Source organism: Pavona decussata, unplaced genomic scaffold (assembly GCF_977016875.1).
Source record: "Pavona decussata unplaced genomic scaffold, jaPavDecu1.1 SCAFFOLD_128, whole genome shotgun sequence".
Lineage (NCBI taxonomy): Eukaryota > Metazoa > Cnidaria > Anthozoa > Scleractinia > Agariciidae > Pavona > Pavona decussata.
In genome coordinates, this window is record NW_028145542.1 from 252,884 (window position 1) to 271,638 (window position 18,755).

The 18,755-nt window shown below is 35.8% G+C and overlaps 2 protein-coding genes and 1 long non-coding RNA gene across 4 annotated transcripts in view; 1 reads left to right on the forward strand and 2 right to left on the reverse strand.

The window, feature by feature from the left end:
* The window catches only part of LOC146468817 (ras-like protein 1), a 348,000-nt gene that overhangs the window by 112,103 nt on the left and 217,142 nt on the right, over positions 1–18,755 (reverse strand). The window lies entirely within an intron of this gene.
* Positions 1–18,755, reverse strand: part of LOC146468819 (uncharacterized) — a 349,521-nt gene that overhangs the window by 79,481 nt on the left and 251,285 nt on the right. The window lies entirely within an intron of this gene.
* Positions 2,701–13,203, forward strand: LOC146468822 (uncharacterized). Its single transcript, XR_014867363.1, has 4 exons — positions 2,701–2,723; positions 3,102–3,173; positions 8,213–8,284; positions 13,102–13,203. It is a non-coding gene; the product is annotated as an uncharacterized LOC146468822 (long non-coding RNA).

An 18,755-nucleotide genomic window follows, 5' to 3' on the forward strand; every position in this document is an offset into this window, starting at 1 on the left:
TTGCACTTTAAAAAAATTAATTGTTAACCATATCCCGATACAATGATATATTTGGTTGCTTTTCCGCCAAATCGTTAAATCGGGAGTTCGTTTACAGCGATATCCCGATTTTACGATGTGAACTTACATAAATTAGATCTTGGGTAATTAGGTCAAACTGACTTTTTGAGACTTATGATGTAGTGTTTGATGATTTTAGGATTAAAGTTATACATTTAAGTGACCCGATCTTTTTCCATAGGGATTTGTCTGGGAACAAAATTCAAACACTGTCTCAGGAGGTATTTTCAAATCTGACGTCGTTGAATAAGCTGTAAGCTGTTGGATACAATTTTGTTTGTAATCGTAACACTAGAATAGATTTTTACAGGCACCTAAAAAAACATAGCAGACACGTTGGGGCTGTACCATAGTAAAGCCTGCAGTCGGCCATGAGAATAGTATAATGATTTGCAGAAAAAGCTTGGTCCATGGGTAAGACGGTAAACTAATCAGTAGTCATACTGTATCATAAAGGTATATTTTATTTAATCATATTGTGTTTGTGAGGCTGATGTGTTTCGGCAACACTATGTTCCAGATTATGGTAATTCCTGATTCAATAGCAAGTTGTCTCTCGTATATTACTCGATATTAAGGTTAATAGCTTGACGAAATTTGCAAGAAAACCTATTGTAGCCTCTATTTCAGAGAATATTTCCTTTTACAAAACCGGAGAATACGGCGGTGGGAGGGTGAAAGGGGACAGGCTGGAGATTAATGATTCCTGTAATTGCTTTTATCTCATTTTGACTGGTAAGATCTCAGAAATTTTATTGTCAATGTTTGTTTGAAAACAAAAATTCCTGATACCCAACGGTGTTGAAAAATCGTGAAACTGATTACGGATCATAGATGGCTGTCTTTTAAATGACATGCCAGAATTTAAACGTCGATTCTTGTCATAAGCTCACTGAGTGATAAGACTGTTTACAATGCCTTCTTTTTTGTGCAATTGTCGACAAATCACATTTCGATTGAGCAGCCACCGTCTTAGTTTTTAATAGCGAGCGGAACATGGGAGCCCTTGTCAGGTTTTATAGCGTAGAGGAGAAGGGGTTAAACGTCTTTCACCACCACCCCCCTGCCTGCTGCTTGGCAGTTTTGGCACTCACACCATATTGCGCTCGCCATTATAAACCAAGCTGCCATCATTTCGATCAGAGAATACGATCTCAACTTTCACGTTTGGCAGATAGGGGTTTAAAAAGTGAGTCGATCTGGTACCGTCAAAGAAATTATTTTCGACGTATTTTTCCCTCAACGTTTAAGTGTCATATGCTTAATATTAACTTGTTTATAGCAGATGGTGTAATTACCTCTCCCGCAATCTGTTTAGGTATAAAAGAAAAAAAGAAAGCACTGTTTCACATTGACAATACAATCGGATAGATTCACTAGCAACCTTTGTGGCATTGTTGGTGTCAAAATGAGGGTTTGGGGGGGGGGGGGAAGGGTTGTAAGAACAAAAGAAAAATTGTTACATATAAAATAGATAGAGGCTAAAGATAAGTTGAGAGGGTGATTATAGTAAAGCAGTATTCTGGCCAGCTCAATAAAGGTTAATAAAATAAATCAAATATATACGAATGGACAGGAAAATGATATTAAGCCAAAAGAACCATTATATGATTACAAATGATATGATAAAAATGATAAAAATGTTTTAAATTGAAAATTTGGTTCCACTTATGTGGTTTAAAATCAAAATTTTGATGGATGTTTGCTACCCAAAAATTTTAATACCCGTGGTAACATTAATCACTGGCTATTAACTTAAAAGTTAATAGCCAGCAATTGACCCTTAAAAGGGTTTCAGTTTAGAACATGAGGTTTTTAAATCTAAGAGGAGTAAATGAAAAAAGTTAAAATAAAGAGGAGTGAACTACCCCAGCTATAGAGTGTAAGACAACGACCCCAATAATCATAGACGCTGCGAGTAATCAGAAGCGAAACGCAACTGAGGGAGTGAGGTTCTAGTTCAGCGCTAGACCTTCACCCGACTCTCCCTTCACGGAGCTCGAAATACAAAAAAAAAAAAAAAAAAGATTTTGGTCAGAAAAACTCCAGTTGAGAAAACAAGGGAAAGAGAAGATGCAACTGTAGTCAAAATAATGCTTTTTATTGCGTAGTTACGTGGACAATAGTCATAGCGAATTGAATTTATTGTGCTGACTGTCGATCGATTTGTTGAGAGCGGTGTCGGTCGGTATTGACAATAGAATCGGGATAGCCGCGTGTTTTGAAGAGTTGACGTATTTCCTCATTTCCTCTTATTTGTTTGGGTAAAATTAGATTAATCACTATATAAACGTCGAAGTTTAAGTATACCACAACACCCGATAGAATTTTTCACTTGCAACGGGTGAGAAGATGAAAATAACGAAAATAACTGTAGGTTTGTAGTTTAATCCTAGCCTTTACATCTTTCCTGCTTCAAACTGGGATTCAGCTGTGCATTCTTTTTTCAACAGTATTTTCTGTCTTCATCTCCTCACTGAGGAAAAAAACTGATTTGATACACAGCGAATCTATCGTTTTACAATTAGTTATTTAGTTAGTTTGTAAGTTAGTTAGTGAGTTAGTTTGTAAGTTAGTTTGTTAGTTAGCTAGTTTATTAATTAATTAATTAATTAATTAATTAATTAATTAATTCCCAATATGTCTCCTGGTAATTTAAGGCAGTAACAAATGTCTTTCACCATTGTCTGACTTTGGCCAGCCTCTCAATAGTGACCCAGCTGTGGTTCATGGCCTTAAGATCTCCCTCAGCAGTTCGCTACTATGCAATCTTGTGCCTGTCACTCGTGCGTCTGCCATGAGGTTTCCAATGAAGTGATTCTTTATTATGTTCAGATAATAATCACGTAACAAAGAGACAATGATATTACTATTGTGTCATAGTGTAATGTTGAGGGTTGTTAGAAGCGTGAAGCTCTTCCCACGAAGTTTGACAATAAACATTTATTTATTTCACGTGAGCCTGTCACAGATTACAAAACTAAGCAAGATGATTGAGCAGTAGAGACTATTAACTAACATTCAAACTTCGTAAATTGCAGATATTTACAGAATAACCAGCTGCAGAATTTACCAGAGGGGATTTTCTCTTCGCTCTTTTCCCTTCAAGACCTGTAAGTACCACAAAGAGGAATGTTTTATTTGGCTTTTTGTCAATGCAAATGCGTTCTTGTACCATATACTCAGTGCATTCTCAGCATTCCAGGTGAATGTCCTGGGAGGAGTGGGGGACTAAAACGGACACTTTAAGAACTGTGCTTTACCGTGGTTATAATCAAGTTGTATGATATTTGGTTATTTAGGAAGTGGGTAACTTTCTTGTTTGCAATTTTAAGACCATAAACTGTTTCTCGTAGCCATATACTGCTTTGATTCCTCGTACCCAGATCAAGTGTGACACTCCAGTTTCCCCCTTTGATTATTGAGATAAAATTAAGAGTCCCCCCTGATCTGAAATTGGTTTATAAACCAATGGTGAGTGACCACTGATAAGAGTGAGTGACCAGTGATAAGTTATCGCGAGTTGATCAAGTTAAACGTGCTTCAAACACCAACTCCAGAACCGCATATGTGTTACCAAGTGTTATTGCTAAATGCTTTATGCCTCACCATGAATTTTAGGTGACTCGACTGGATTGCATTGTACATTCTTTCTTCGCATAAATTTTTGCGTCATGAAAGCGCGCGTGTAGCGCGAGCACACGCTAAAAACATGATGTGTTTCTGGAAGCTAAGCCTATCAAATTACTAAATTATTAAATTCTCCGGCCTAAACGAACACCATGGGCAATTTTTTTTTATCTTGGTTTTTTTACTTAGCTATTATCCTATTTATATTTTAAAGTTTTTTAGAAACAAAAATTGACGACAGAAAAATGAGTCATTCTCGGAAATACGAGCTTTCCCACCATTTGGGGACTTAAAATAGTGATACTGAGAACGCGATTGCAAGAAACGTTTTAGGTCAATACTGATTAATAGTGTGCTGAATGTTATCTTTAATTGCTGCTTATGCTTCATACATTCTATGAATAACATTTTTCTCAAGTCTATTTCATATAAACTAAATTCGATTTTGAGACGGCAATACGCGGAGTCGCGAAGCGACGGAGCCCAATACGGAATATATTTTCTCCCAACGCCGTCAATATAAAGTCGTATTGCCGTCTCAAAATCGAATTTAGTTTTTTGTTGCGATACTGACATTTTGTTGGAGAGAGTAAACGAATAAAGTACAAATCGTGCGCTGATTGAAAGAGAAATTCTTACTACAGTTAAACTGTAGCCATGGTAATATCCGTGCGCGAAATTTTCTTCTTGGGCGGGTTATTTGAATTTTTGGCTTTAATTTTTACGTCATTCAAAGAAAATGCAAAAACTTACAGTCCATAAAGCACCGACCATTGATGAAATAGACCAGCTAGTAGGTTTGAACATTTTACCAGCAAATTTTATTGAAAATTTGTTACCGCCGAGATATAAACAACAAAATGAAAACAGTGGTGAATAATCCTTACAACCAAAAGCAAGAATAAAAAGAGCAACCATACTAGTACCCAAAAACGAAAACAGAGCATTGTTATCCTAGCTTAGATGCCGAGGAGATTTAGAAATTTCAAAGAGACCAAGCGGCGAAGAATACTATAAAAATTACCGAGTCTGCCGTTCGGCGCAACGACGAGAAGATCAAATTGGCAGACCTGAGAAATGAAAGAGAACGCAGCAGAGCTCTTGGAGCAATTTTTGCTAGAGATAAGAAAAAAGAAACAGATCCTTTTGTTTTGAAAATGCTAGGCTGGTGATATAAAAACTTACAGTCTGAGTCTCGGTATAATAACCCCGGTTAAAAATTCCCACGCGGCCATTTAAGTTGGCTAAATATAAATTTGGTGCACGCCTCAAAACATTCTAGTTATACTCGACGCACATTTCTTTGTCACCACCGGTGGTTTACTAAGGGGGTGTTTACATGATACCCGCGCAACTTTCATTCCGGTACGAGTTCTCTCCAGTTCCCTCTTGTGGCTCTGTATTCGTTTACATGATACCAGCACAAAATCTTGTACCAGAGCGAGTCATACCGGTGCGAGTTCACCCCGGTTACTGTACCGGGGCGAGATTTTCATTCCGCCACGAAAACTCGTTCCGGCGTCATGTAAACGCAGTACGGCTGTTCGCTCCAGCCTGAAATCACTCTCCTGGGAATCTAGAACGGGTAGCGCATGCGCAGTCTTCGATATCCAATCCAATATGGCGTCACCTGGGCGTCACAATCACGTCGGTCGAAATAAAATGTCCATTCATGTAAATCACAATGTCATACCGGTATGAAACTCCCACCGGGGCGAGTTTCAAAATCTAAACACCCCCTAACAAAAGCCTTTTCATGCTAGAAGCATGAAACTTGCCTTAGTTTATTATGAGAAGTTCCTTTAATACATGTTTTGCACTCAATTATTCTTTTTCTGAAAAATGTTTTTCGCATAAGCAAACCGGGATGAAGAGGGCTGGGGAAGTATAGAGAAGGCGGGAATAATATTTTACAGTCGAAAAAGCGTGAAGACATAGAGGAGAAAAAGTCAACAAAAGGGGGGAGGGGTTGGAATAAAAAGTAATGAAATGCGGTCAACTTAGTCACCCCCCGCCTCCCCTTCTTACCATCCACTCTCTCCCCTGTCCCTGGAAAATGTCTAAAGTATCAAATTTACCTATTTAGGTGTCCGAAAACGGTCCATTTTGCGGTTAAATAGTGGCTGTTTGATAAAAATGACGTCATTATGACGTCAGTATAATATTTTCTTGTTATTCTCACTCGTGGTCACTCGTGGTTATTCGTGGTCACTCGTGGTCACTCGTGGTCACTCGTGGTCACTCGTGGTCACTCGTGTGTACTTTTAGACATGATCGTTATGGACTGCGCTTATTTTATATTAGCCAAAATTCCGGTCTTTTATTAAAAAAAATCATTTCAGCTTTGCTAAAAATATTCGTTCAGAAAGATATAAACAGAAAAAAAAAGGATGGTAAACTTATGGGTTGGAATAAATATATTCCTTTCCACAGCTGCTACAGAGTGATCCGAAACTGACTTCCGGGATGGTGCAAAAATTCTTTTTTAACCTTGACGATAAGCTGGGCAGATAGACATTTCCAATACATTTGTCGCCTTTTGAAAACACGTATTCTTGCCAAAATCAATTCTACTTCTAGTTCAACTAGAAGTGGCTAACGTATCTTGCGTAAAATGAGCTGCGTTGACTTTTTTTTTTTTGTTAATATTTTTTTGGGGAAAAAGAACACATCTAATTGCGAGAAGAAATTATAGTTATATAGTTATTGTTACCCCAAAAATCGTTTTAAGTTAAAATTTTTATGTAATGAAAGGAAGTGAAAGGAAACGTTATAAGTAAATAATACTAAGGAAAAAGAGAAAAAGAAAAGGAAAAAAAATTAAAATTGAATAAAAAGATAAGATACTTGAAATTGGTAAAGGGTCAAATCTATTACATGCAGTATCAAGACTGAAAATTCAAATGTTAAATCGTATTTCGATTTCCATATTTATGAAAGGAAAAAGACACCCGATTTGGAAAGGGAGCGTAAAACCTGTAATGCCAGGTAGCGTCTAGTTGTTGACTGTAAATTCAAATTTTTATAGCCTTAAGGAGAGAAAGGTCCAACCTTCCAGAACTCAGTAATGCTTGCTTAAAAGCCTGAAGAAACTTCCAAGAAAAATGATGTATCTCCTGAACGTTGATTGGTTTGGTTTTGTTTTAAGCACAGGCAGTCAGTACGAACTGTTAAAGGTCTCACGCTATTCGAGCTCACACTTTTGTAACGACCGCTGATCTTCGTTTGATTTTCGCCACGGGGGAAATACTCCATAAATTCAGAATGTTTCTGATACAAACCTGTGTTATAATGAGCTGGACAAGAAAACTTTACTTATATTGTGCGGCGATGTGTAATTTGATGGGGTTGATGTTTTTTAGTTTATCCCGCTGATGCTCCAAACAAACGAGGAGAAGATAAGCAAGCGAGTATAAAGAAAACATGGGCGACGCATGGGATACATTGTGGGATTCCTAAAAAATCAACATTGTTATCAATGCGACAATTGATTAATAAATGATTTTTTTTAGCACCAACTTTCCGTGCGAATACATTCGTCTTCCGTATTCACATTATGTATATGATGACAACTTACCGACACTATTCCAATGTAGGTACAATGGATGCCATCAAGCGCTTATTATAAGCGGGTACTTGTCCCTGGAAAAGTCCGTTTTTTTCGTGAATCAGGCGATACCCTGGCACCAAATATGGCCCGAGCATAAGCTGACAACAGCTTCTTGTTTAATAATTTAATTTCTGTCATTAAAATGCCTAATATTTTGGAGCTTCTGTTGAGTTTTCTGAGGTGCTTTTTTCATACTTTTAACAACATTTTCAGGCACATACGTTTCCACTTGGCCATATTATATCTCATAATGCCATTTTCCCAACTTATTATCTCCTTCTTATTTGTAGAACGTAAGTGACGAGCGAAATTTGAACTGCCCATGTATAAGTTAATGGTTGGGAGGAGGGTGGTTTTTCTGCCTTTGAACTGTGGCTGGTGTAATCGCAAGTTGATTGAAAAATAAAAACAAAAGAAAAAAACAAAAAACAAACAGACAAAAAAACAAACTAACAACAACAACAACAACAACAAAAGGAACAATGTATACGCACCAGCACCAGATATCATTCGCGACCCTATTATCAAGTCGGATAAACCAAGGTTGGCACTACTTTAGCCGGTATTCCTCGCTCCAGGGGTAACTTCATGCCATTTTTAAATGTTTCCACGCAGTCAGCAACGGTCTTTACAGGGGTTCAAGAGGAATAAGTAAGAGGGAAATTAGTGTCCCAAAGTCCAGACATATAGTTTATGAAAACAACATTTTACCACTCAGAGTTGAAATTATTGTCAGCTGCATCGGCTTCTACCAAGAGATAGTATTAAAGTTTCTTTCAAAAGTGCTTCATCCCGTCTCCCTAAATTGCAATAACGAGACTAACTAGTAATATATTTTCGTTAATATTCACGACCTGCCTTACCCTTCTGATTTTCTTTCTCCCATGAAATAAACTTTCTTTTCGTTTTCAGGGACCTCAGCAACAATCAAATTCAAGATCTACCGCAAGATATCTTTTCACACCAATCAAGGATGGGGACTTTGTAAGTGTGAGAAACTTCTTTTTCTTTTGTTCCTTGTTTTTCCCTAATAGTCATTTAACCAGGTGAGCTGCGTAGAATCTAGCACTGCTACTCCCCACTCTGGTCCCATTTTTTTGTAAGCCACTTACAAATCCATACATTTTTGAGCCAAATCTTTTTAGGTCACTTTGCATGACCTAAAATTGGTATATAAAACAATGGTGAGTGTATGACAATGGTAGGAAGATGGTATGATAAGTTATCGGCGCGAGTGGATTGAATTGAACATGGTGTGAATACCTGGACCGGAACGGCCATGCGATGCCTAATATTATAGTTAAATGCTTGATACCACACCACGAAATTAAGGTGCTTCCAAGGGAAAGCATTGCGCATTGTTAAAGTTAATTAATTTATGCGACATTATCGCGCGCCTTTCGCGCACGCACGCTGAAAACATGATGTGTTTATTGAAGGTAAGTCCAGTTAACTAAATTGTTATTTTCTCCTAATCTATCTTTTAATTTACCTCGGTATTTTAACTTAGCTATTATCCTTTTTGTGTTTATTTTTGTTAGAAAAATAATTGACGACAGAAAAATGAGCATTCCCGGGAAATCGAGCTTGCCCACGATTTGTGGACTTTGGGTCAATACCGATTAATACTATAGTTCTCTACCAAAAAGATTATCTTATGCCTCATACATTCTATGGGTAATTTTTTCTCAACTTTGTTTTACCTTTATGCGTTCTGCTACCACACAACCTGACAAGAAGTGATCAAATAGACTAATTTTTAAAGGGAAATGGAGGAATCAAATATTACCTTTATTTTAAGGGAATCACCTTAAGAGTAAAATAGATCACTCGGCAAGGCTGCATCACAAGTTTTAGCACCCAAAAAAGAATGAAATAAAAATAAAGAAGTTGAAGATGTTCTCACAATTCGATATATACGCACGATTCTCATAACTGCTGAAAAACCTCATTTTGCAAAGAATTCTGTTGCATTCGTCCATTTTCTTCAACACAGCCTTGTTAGTTTTACTTTCGTTGGCATCGCTGGATATGAGATGTTTTCTTAATTACATTGTATACTTGACTTATGATTATCAAACATATGACACAATGTTGGATTCCATTTTCTTATTGAAATAAACATCTGTTGTTTCATGAGAAATTTGAAAATTATTTGACTCTCTAGGCAAAGAAATCGCGTAACATTAATATATAATAATATCTAATAGAGGCATTGTATGTATGCAATGTGTTATCAACGATGTTTCGATTAACAATATAATAACTAATGGACACCTGAACGGTTAGTCACTAACTACCGAGGTGGCTGACGGATCTTGTAAAAAATGAGCTGTCGTTTATTACTTTTTTTTGACAGCCCAATGGGGAAAAACAGCACATCTAATTGCGAGAAGAAATTGTAATTATTGTTACTGGAAAAAAAATCGGTTAAAGTGTAAAATTTTGTATAATGAAAAGAACTGAGAGGAGACATTTTAAATAAATAAAGATAAAAATAAAATGAGAAAAGAAAAAAAAAATGGGAATTGAAAAATTATAAGACTTACTCGACATTTGTAAAGGGTCAAATCTATCAGATGCTATATCAAAACTAAAAATTAAAAAAAAAAAGTCGTCATTCGATTTTCGTATTTATGAAAAGGGGAAAAACATCGGTATTGGAAAGGGAGGGTCAAAGCTGAAGTGCCTGGGAGTGTTTGATTGTTTCATTATCTTAATAGCCTAAAGACAAGAAAGGTCCAACCTTCTAGAACTCAGTTTTTTCTTGCCAAAAAGCCTGGAATAACCTCTAAGAAAAAAGCTGAATCTCCTGAACGTTGATTGGTTCTGCTTTGTTTTAACCACAGGTAGTCAGTACGAGCTGTTAAAGGTTAAACTCTATTTGATCTCACACTTTTGTAACGACCGCTGAATTTTGTTTGATTTTAACCATGTGGGAAATACTCCAGAAATTCAATTCAATTCAATTCATTTATTTTTGCATTTTTTTATTTTTCGGATACAAGCCTGTGTTATAATGAGCTAGACAAAAAAAGACCACTAAAATAATGCGGTGTTGTGTGATTTTATGGGGGTGATGTTTTTAGTTTATCCCGCTGATGCTCCAAACAAAAGAGGAGAAGATAAGCAAGCGAGTATAAAGAAAGCATGGGCGATGCATGGGATACATCGTGGGCTTCTTAAAAAATCAACATTGTTATCAATGTGACAATTGATTAATAAATGAACTTTTTTTAGCACCATCTTTCCGTGCGAATACATTCGTTTTCCGTATTCACATTACGTGTATGATGACAATTTCCCGATACTATTCCAATGTAGGTACAATAGATGCCATCAAGCGCTTATTATAAGCGGGTACTTGTCCCTGGAAAAGTCCGTTTTTTTCGTGAATCAGGCGATACCCTGGCACCAAATATATTCACATTATTATTATATGATGACAATTAACCGATACTATTCCAATATAAGTACAATGGATGCCATGAACAGCTTATTATATGCGGGTACTTGTCCTTGGAAAAACTCGTTTTTTATGTTGAATCAGGCGATACCCTGGCACCACTTTCCTATCGACCAACTTAACGAATTCTTTCCCTTTAAAAAGGAAGAGCGCAGGAACACCAATTGTCGTCGCTTCTAAAGAGTTTTAGTGGTAAGGTGTATTTCGAGAGTTATTTAAAATTAAATTAAAATATTCCCTATCAATTTCGTTGTAACAACTAACATGGCCTTCACCGCATCACCTAATATGTAAGGTGTTCATATTATTCGCTTGGAGACGTGAGAAAAGATGCGTTCAAGATGAATACTCCTCATCAGAACGTTCGAGGGAAGCTTACTATAGTGAATGTAATGTGTGATGTTAGATACTAGTTTAACTGAAAAAAAAAAATGAAAACTCAAAATTCAAATATTTAATTTGGATACTTCGCAATCGATTTCAAACAATTTTTTAACAAGAAAGAGATTAAATAAATTTTTCACTACTATAAAAAATACAAGTAATAAACAACATGAAACAGGGAAACCCAAGGGTTCTTCGGCAAAATGCCTGCTCAAAATTTTGATCACCGGAAAACTAAAACCTTTTCTTTCCGGGGGGGGGGGGGGGGGGGGGGAATATGCTGTTTAGAATGTGAAAAAAAAATGCAGGTTGCATTTTCGTAAAGCCAACAACAGCTAGTAAATTCAGGGAATAAGATTCTGTTTCCTAAATTTTTAGCCATAGCATCCGGGCAAATAAGACTGTATTGGCTTATACAACTATGTCATTAACAATAATTATAAGAGCCAAACAAGCCAAAAAACGATCTTCGAATACAGGGGACCACATTGAGTGTTTCTGCTTTTAAAAATATTATCGTAAGACGTCGCTCATAAAACCGCTTTTGTTGTCCAAAGCAAAAACTGTTCATATTTTATTGGGATTCCACAAAGAAAAATGGTGACGTAAAAAAAAAATTCACAAACCACAAAAAGCAAGACTACAAGCAGTTGCATTTTTCCTCAAAGATACGGTAGCGTGATATGAGAGGATGAACTAAAAAAAGGATGGCGCAATCTTAAAATAGCAGGCGACGAAGCTGCAAGAAACGATTACGGAAGCCCTCTATCAGGCTCCATCCTTGTAATTCAGAATTTTATGTTCTGTCCCTTGCCACTCGAGGGTCACGTTATTACGAAGTTCCGCATTGCATATGTTACTACTTCTTTAGAAAACTTACGCTGTAGGGGTAACCTTTCAAATGTGGTAATATGGTGAAATAGAAAAAGTAATCAGACAAAAAACCTCAAGTTGTGTTACTCTCGCCGAATCTTCTTTTTTAATTAAAATAGGGCTAAATCAAACGGAGAGTAGCGACTGTTACAAATGAATAAACTCAAATAGCGTAGTGCTTTTATTTATTTACCTCTGCTTTTCACTTTTATTTCCGGTTTTTTTGCCTAACTATGATCAATATGACTGTTGCTTTGCCATTGATTTTGGTCCCATGTGTATACTTTGTTCTTATTACTTAACTGAGAAAGCCCATTCTTTATAAGCCCGGTGGCCTCCCTTTGGCTTCCTCGCCATTAGTGTTTCAATAATAATAAATAACTTTTTGCATTTGTATAATTTATTGCAAAAACAATAAACTGAAACTGAAGCGTGACGTCGTGCGACCTTTAACAATTGAAATTCACTGGAGTTTGTTACAACAAAGCCGAACCGATCAAGGTTTAGGAGATTCAGCTTATTACTTTGAAGTCCTTCCATAGCAAAACTCGACTCCAAAGAAAATGAGACGCTTTGTAGCAATAATAAGTGAGTTGCACCAGGTTCGCCGCCTTTCCGCTTCAGGCAGCTTAAAGCTTAGAATAACATGAGACACTCACACGCGGCCATTTTAATTTTTGCCAAGTCAAGTCTCGCCATTTTACTCTTCTCTTTCCCAAATCGATTTATTTTACCCGTTTGAATAAGTTAATTTCATTATTACGAAAACCAAAATAAGATTCTGACGCAAAGGACGCCATTTTGGGGAAGGGAGGAGAAGGGGTGCGAAAGTGCTTTTCAATTTTATTTTTTATTATTTTTTATTTATTAATTTATTTTTTTGATGCCTTCCATTGGAATTGCTGGGTCGGAGTTTCTTTTTCCGCAAAGCTACCGTTTCTGGCTTCGACAAAAAAAAAATGTTCTTGATAGAAAAGGTGAAACTATCATGTTTAAATATACAATACTCATGATGTATTGTTTGGTGATTTTAAGGTTAAAACTGTAGATTTAAGTGTTCCAATTTCTTTCTCCATAGGAAATTGTCAGAGAACAAAATTTTAGAACTGCCTAAGGAGATATTTGCAAATCTGACGCGGTTGAGATATCTGTAAGTTGTTGGATATAATTTTGTTTGCGCATAAGACCAGTAAAGTTTTCACAGTCATGTTAGTTCATTAAAACATAGTGAATATACTAGGGCTGTACCACAGCAGAACTTTCCGTCAGCTGTGAGAATTGCATGGTGATTTTTAGGAGAGCTTGGATCATGAGTTAGACGGAAAACTAATGAGTGGTCATTACTGCAAAGCTATATTTCTTTTAATCAATTTTGTTTGTGAGACTGATGTGTTTTGGCAACACAATGCCTCAGATTATGGTAATGCGTTATACCGAAAATAATACAATAATAAGTTGTCTCTCATATATTAATGAAGACCGAAGAACTCGTTCGAAGGCTGATAATTATCATACTTTAAATATACCATGCGGTTGTTCAAAAATCATCTTAAAAACAATTTTAAGTACAATATTTAGTCTGACTTGTTAATGTTTACTGTAATTCATTCCATTTAATTTTGACTGGTTAAAATCTCAGAAATTTCATTGTGAATGTTATTTAAAAACACAATGGTTTCCTGCTTTTCGACGTTTTTGAAACATTCTTAAAATTCAATTGATTGCAAATCGTAGAAGGCTGCTTTCTAGAGAGCATGGCAAAAATATTGCGTTCATTTGTTTTAGTGTCATATACTTAATATTATCATATTTTCAGGCTTCTATAGCAGCTGGTATAATAACTCCCTCCCACAACTTGTTTGGGTGCAAAGAAAAGAAAGAAAGAAAGAAAGAAAGAAAGAAAGAAAGACCAAACATGTAACTAATTGCAGACAATTGCCAATAAAGAAAGAATGAGAGAAAGCACCATTTTACATTGATTCAAACAAATAAAGTGTGCCTCTCACGTAGGGACTTTCAGTTCATTGGAGCGAGGTTATTTTTCGGCTCTTGTACGAATCTATATTTATCGATCTGACGCAATTCCAGTCCCCTTAGTCCTTCTGATAGCTCAATTTTTATAATATGTTAGTAGTTAGTACTGCTAGAATAACAGCTTCAGTGTTACGTACGATGTAGAATCTAGCAAGGGAGATTTGGGAAGCAAATATTAGCACTTTGATTCAATTGTTATTTAGCTGAAAATCTCTTCTGCTAATGTTGTTATGATGAAAGACACGTGGCAATTCATCTGTGAAGGAGTTTAAATTGGAAAGTTAAAAGGTTAGTTTCTCTAGTGCAATAAAAGGGCAGAATATATGACTCATCCCATTTTATCGAATTTTCGTAAATTCCGCAGTCAGTTATCCATTTTCTCTGGCTTTTAACTGGTGTTGAAGTGATTCATTTAACGATTAATTTATAGGCTTCTTTACAAAAGTTTGAAGATGATAGCAGTTTTTGGCTACAAGTCGGTGGGTTTTTTTGGAATTTTTCATAACCTGATCCTGAAAAGACTTTTTTTAATTTTGCTATGGCAGATACAACACCGTAGTACGTTAAAAAAGTGGTCTTAATTTTATAACGAGATTTAAAGTCCTCATACTTTAAAAATCGGAAGTGTGATCTAAAATTTCTTTGACCTGACTAACTCCCGCACGGGGCCAATTTTGATAAAAGACAGGTTAATAAGCAATTCTTTTAAGGGATTTGTACTAAATCAGTGAATTTCTAATGTATGTTGGGTTTTATTCGTAATTTAGATTTGACTAAATTTCAATTAGTAATACCTCTTTAGTGAAAATATCTGGAATATTCAGACCAGCTACACCAGCTTGGTTTAAGTTACCAGTCAGAAGTAATTTGCTGCCATTTTTCTTAGTAAAATAATAAAAAAAGTTTCCATTTTGTTTGGTTGTTGTCATCAAGGTACTTCTGCACTTATTTGGCTTTCAAAGCGCAATTAAGGGATTGGATATCATTTTTAATCCACCGTTTCTTCTAAATTCTTACTACTTTCTGTGTTGATACATGATGTGGAGATATGCCACAGACTATCAGGTATTCCTAAAAATGGTTAGGTAAATTTATGATTTATGGTTGCATATTTGGCATTTCTTGAGGTATTTTGAAGAAATAGAGGTCGTTGCCAGAAATACAAGCTCGCCCAGCATTCTCGGACATAAAATAGTAATACTAAAAACGCGCACGCAAAAAACGTTTTGAGTAAATACTGATTGATATTGTGCTACCTTAACAATGACGTTATCTTGCATCGCCCTCGGGGAGAAGTATTAAAGTATTTGCGTTTAAAGCAAAGCTGGTAAATGCTGCATTTACTCGATATTTACACACCGTTGCAAAAGTGAGAAAGATGTACACATTTGAAACAACTTTACTTTTAAAGTAAATGTGAAGACAACACACACTTTTGCTCCAAGAAAACATAGATTTACATGGGTAGCAAATATGAGGTAAAAGAGTGTGTTTGCTCGACTTTAGTCATATTTTCACATAAATTAAATATCGTTTAATACATTTACAAGTAAAGCAAACGTGGTAAATACCGCATTTATGCAATATTCACACACCGTTGCAAATGTACGTGCAAGTGGAAGTACAAGTTCAAGATAACTTTACCTCTAAGGTAAATATGAGTAACACCACACATTTGCTCCAAGGAAAATGGATTTGCGTGGTGAGCAAATGTGGTAAAATATCCTGTTTGCTTAACTTTGGTCATATTTGCGCATAAATCAAATCTCATGTTTGCACGACATTTACAGGCAAAGTAAAGCCGGTAAATAGGAGTAACAGCACACATTTGTTCCAAGGATAATGGATTTACGTGGTGAGCAAATGTGATAAAATATCATGTTTGCTCAACTTTGGTCATATTTGTGCATAAATCAAATCTCATATGTTTGCACGACATTTGCAAGCAAGGAAAAGCCGTTAAATATGAGTAACACTACATATTTGCTCCAAGAAAAATGGATTTACGTGGTAAGAAAATGAGGTAAAAAACATGTTTGCCTGACTTTGGTCCAAATGTCATGTTTGCACGACATTTACAAGCAAAGAAAAGCCGGTTAATATGAGTAAGAACAAACATTTGCGCCAAAGAAAATGGATTAACAGGGTGGGCAAATGAGGTTAAAAATTATTTAAAGACGATGAAATCGTATTTTCACCAAAATGTTTATTCTGTGATCACAAACAGTCCTAAAGTTAGTTACAGTGTTTATGTATTTCTGTCAGTACTTCACAAACAATAACTTTGATACCTCTCTGCATTTCTAAAAGAAATTATTACATTATACATGTACTTCAACTTTGAACAATAACCAATGCTTTCTTTCTTCTTTTTCGGCAAATAACAAAAAGTGATCTCTTTTCAGAAGATAAACATCACTCTTAAAATAATATCTGAATTATGCATTATTTACAAGTAATAGGTCCTTGCATACAGCAAAGAAAATAGCTTTTTTTAATTATGCTTAAACTAATCAATGAAAATAACTTGTTTTAATTTTTTTCACTAACTAACCAATGAATGTGTTCAATTCCACAATTTTATCACGCAAACATTATCTGTTTTATCATTTGTTTAAAAAAAACTATCAGTTTACATTTGAAATAAAACTTAACACCTGTAGAGTGACAATGCAACTTAAACAGCTGAAATTAGGAGTTCCATAAAGTATCCATATCGGTTCATGGAAGGGGATGGACATTTTCTGGAACAAAACAATCACCTGCCACTTAAACAACGTGACCACCTTTGTACACCCTTTTACAGTTGTGCACCAGTGAAGAGTAAAAGTTTGAATGATGCGGCATTTTTTAATATGAAAGTAAAGGAAACATGGGTCCATGAAAAGATTTTAGTGTCATTATTTCAACAAAAATTTCAACTTTATGATTCTCTAACCCCCCTCCCCCCCCCCCCCCCAAAAAAAAAAAAATTCAATTTTGGATATTTATACAGCCAACTCTCCTAAGATTGACACCAGTACCAAGATGGTTACCTCTATAAGCTAGACAGGCTTTGTTGGTCCTGACATGTCTGAAATTAATTCCCCTGTTTGTAACTTATAAACTCTTCCCTGCCACATTTTCTTTTTGCAGTTTGAAATTAATGTATGATTCAAGACACATCATTTTACTACGCCACTCAGAAATACCATGAACACTTTCATTTGACTTTGACATGTATTACATGTATGCTACAACCAATCCAGCATGAGATGGCAAACCATAGAAAGAATTACCATTAGGTGTATAGTTTAATTATCTGTAGTAGGAATATTGTGTATCATCTTTAATGTATTTATGTTGCATTTTTTGGTTAATGGCAAAATAAATGAATTGAATTGAATTTCCAGACTTCATAAAATAATTTAAGTGTCAATGGTTTTATGAATCACAATGTAATTAACTCCAAGTAAAAGTACTCAAACTGTATATTACTGTGTGAATCCAAAACCTATGAACACATTCATTTCACTTTGACTGAGACCGGCATCTTCTGGAGCTGGACAGCTTTACACTGACGTGGTTGCATAACTTCAAAATCAACTGCAAATCATGCGGCACAAACTGAAAGATGATTTAAAATTAAAGTGGTGTCTGGAAAAAAGTCCTAAGTGGCTTCTGATAAATTGTCAGATTCTCCTTCCAAATTGTGTTGTATTCACTTAATTGTGAGACAAAAGGAGAGTTTGACCTTACATCAAAGTCACTTAGGGCCTTGTTCCAGGCACCCCTTCATTTACAAGCACAATTACTCCCTTAATCATAACTATAACAAAATTCTCAAATCTGATTGGCTATCAACAGCCATAATCCGTGCATTAACAGGACAGTGTACACATCATGCCCTGTGTAATTGGACAGTTAACCTGTCATGCCTGATGTAATTGGACAGTGTGTGTCATTTTGTGTTATTAAATTAATCTTGAAACTTAACTCAACTGCTGTCTTCTATTTATTCACCAAAAAGTTAAACTGTTGGCTTTTTTCTCAAATTTTGTTGGAGTTAAGATTAAATGATAACAGGACTTTGTATCATCCAATTGTTTCTGTAACCATACTCACGATTAAACAATAACTAATCACTGATTTTCTTAATCACTCGTACGGTTACAGACCAAATTGGCTCCACTCAGTCCTATTACCATTATCAATTGTACATGTGCAACATAAGGTCCATTCACAATCTATTCGCAAACTTGTTTTATCACTTGCAAAATCTAAAAGAACCTAAATCTGAAATCAAAAAGCATATTCCATCAGGTTAAAGACAATAGGGAAACCACAAACTTGAATAGCCATTTAAATACAGCTGTTGACAAATGGTATAGGTGTCCAACTTGAGTTATCCAATTTGAACAAGTTGTAATCGGACATCTGCAATTGAATTCCCAGGTTTTTTCGTTCCTATGATGGTACAAATAGGCATGTGGAGAACCAATCAGATTCAAGAGTTTCGCTATTAGCACTACAATAAATATATCTTATTACATGTAAGCCTGGTTCACACTAGCAACATAACAACAAATGATAAAGTGTATCGCCCTAGATCACAGTAAAGGTACAGTAAGCTGTGGTAAGGGTTTCTGTACCAGGGCTCAAAATAGCGGCCGGTCAACGGATGTCTGGAATGATTGGAGTGTTGACTGGTCAACCTTT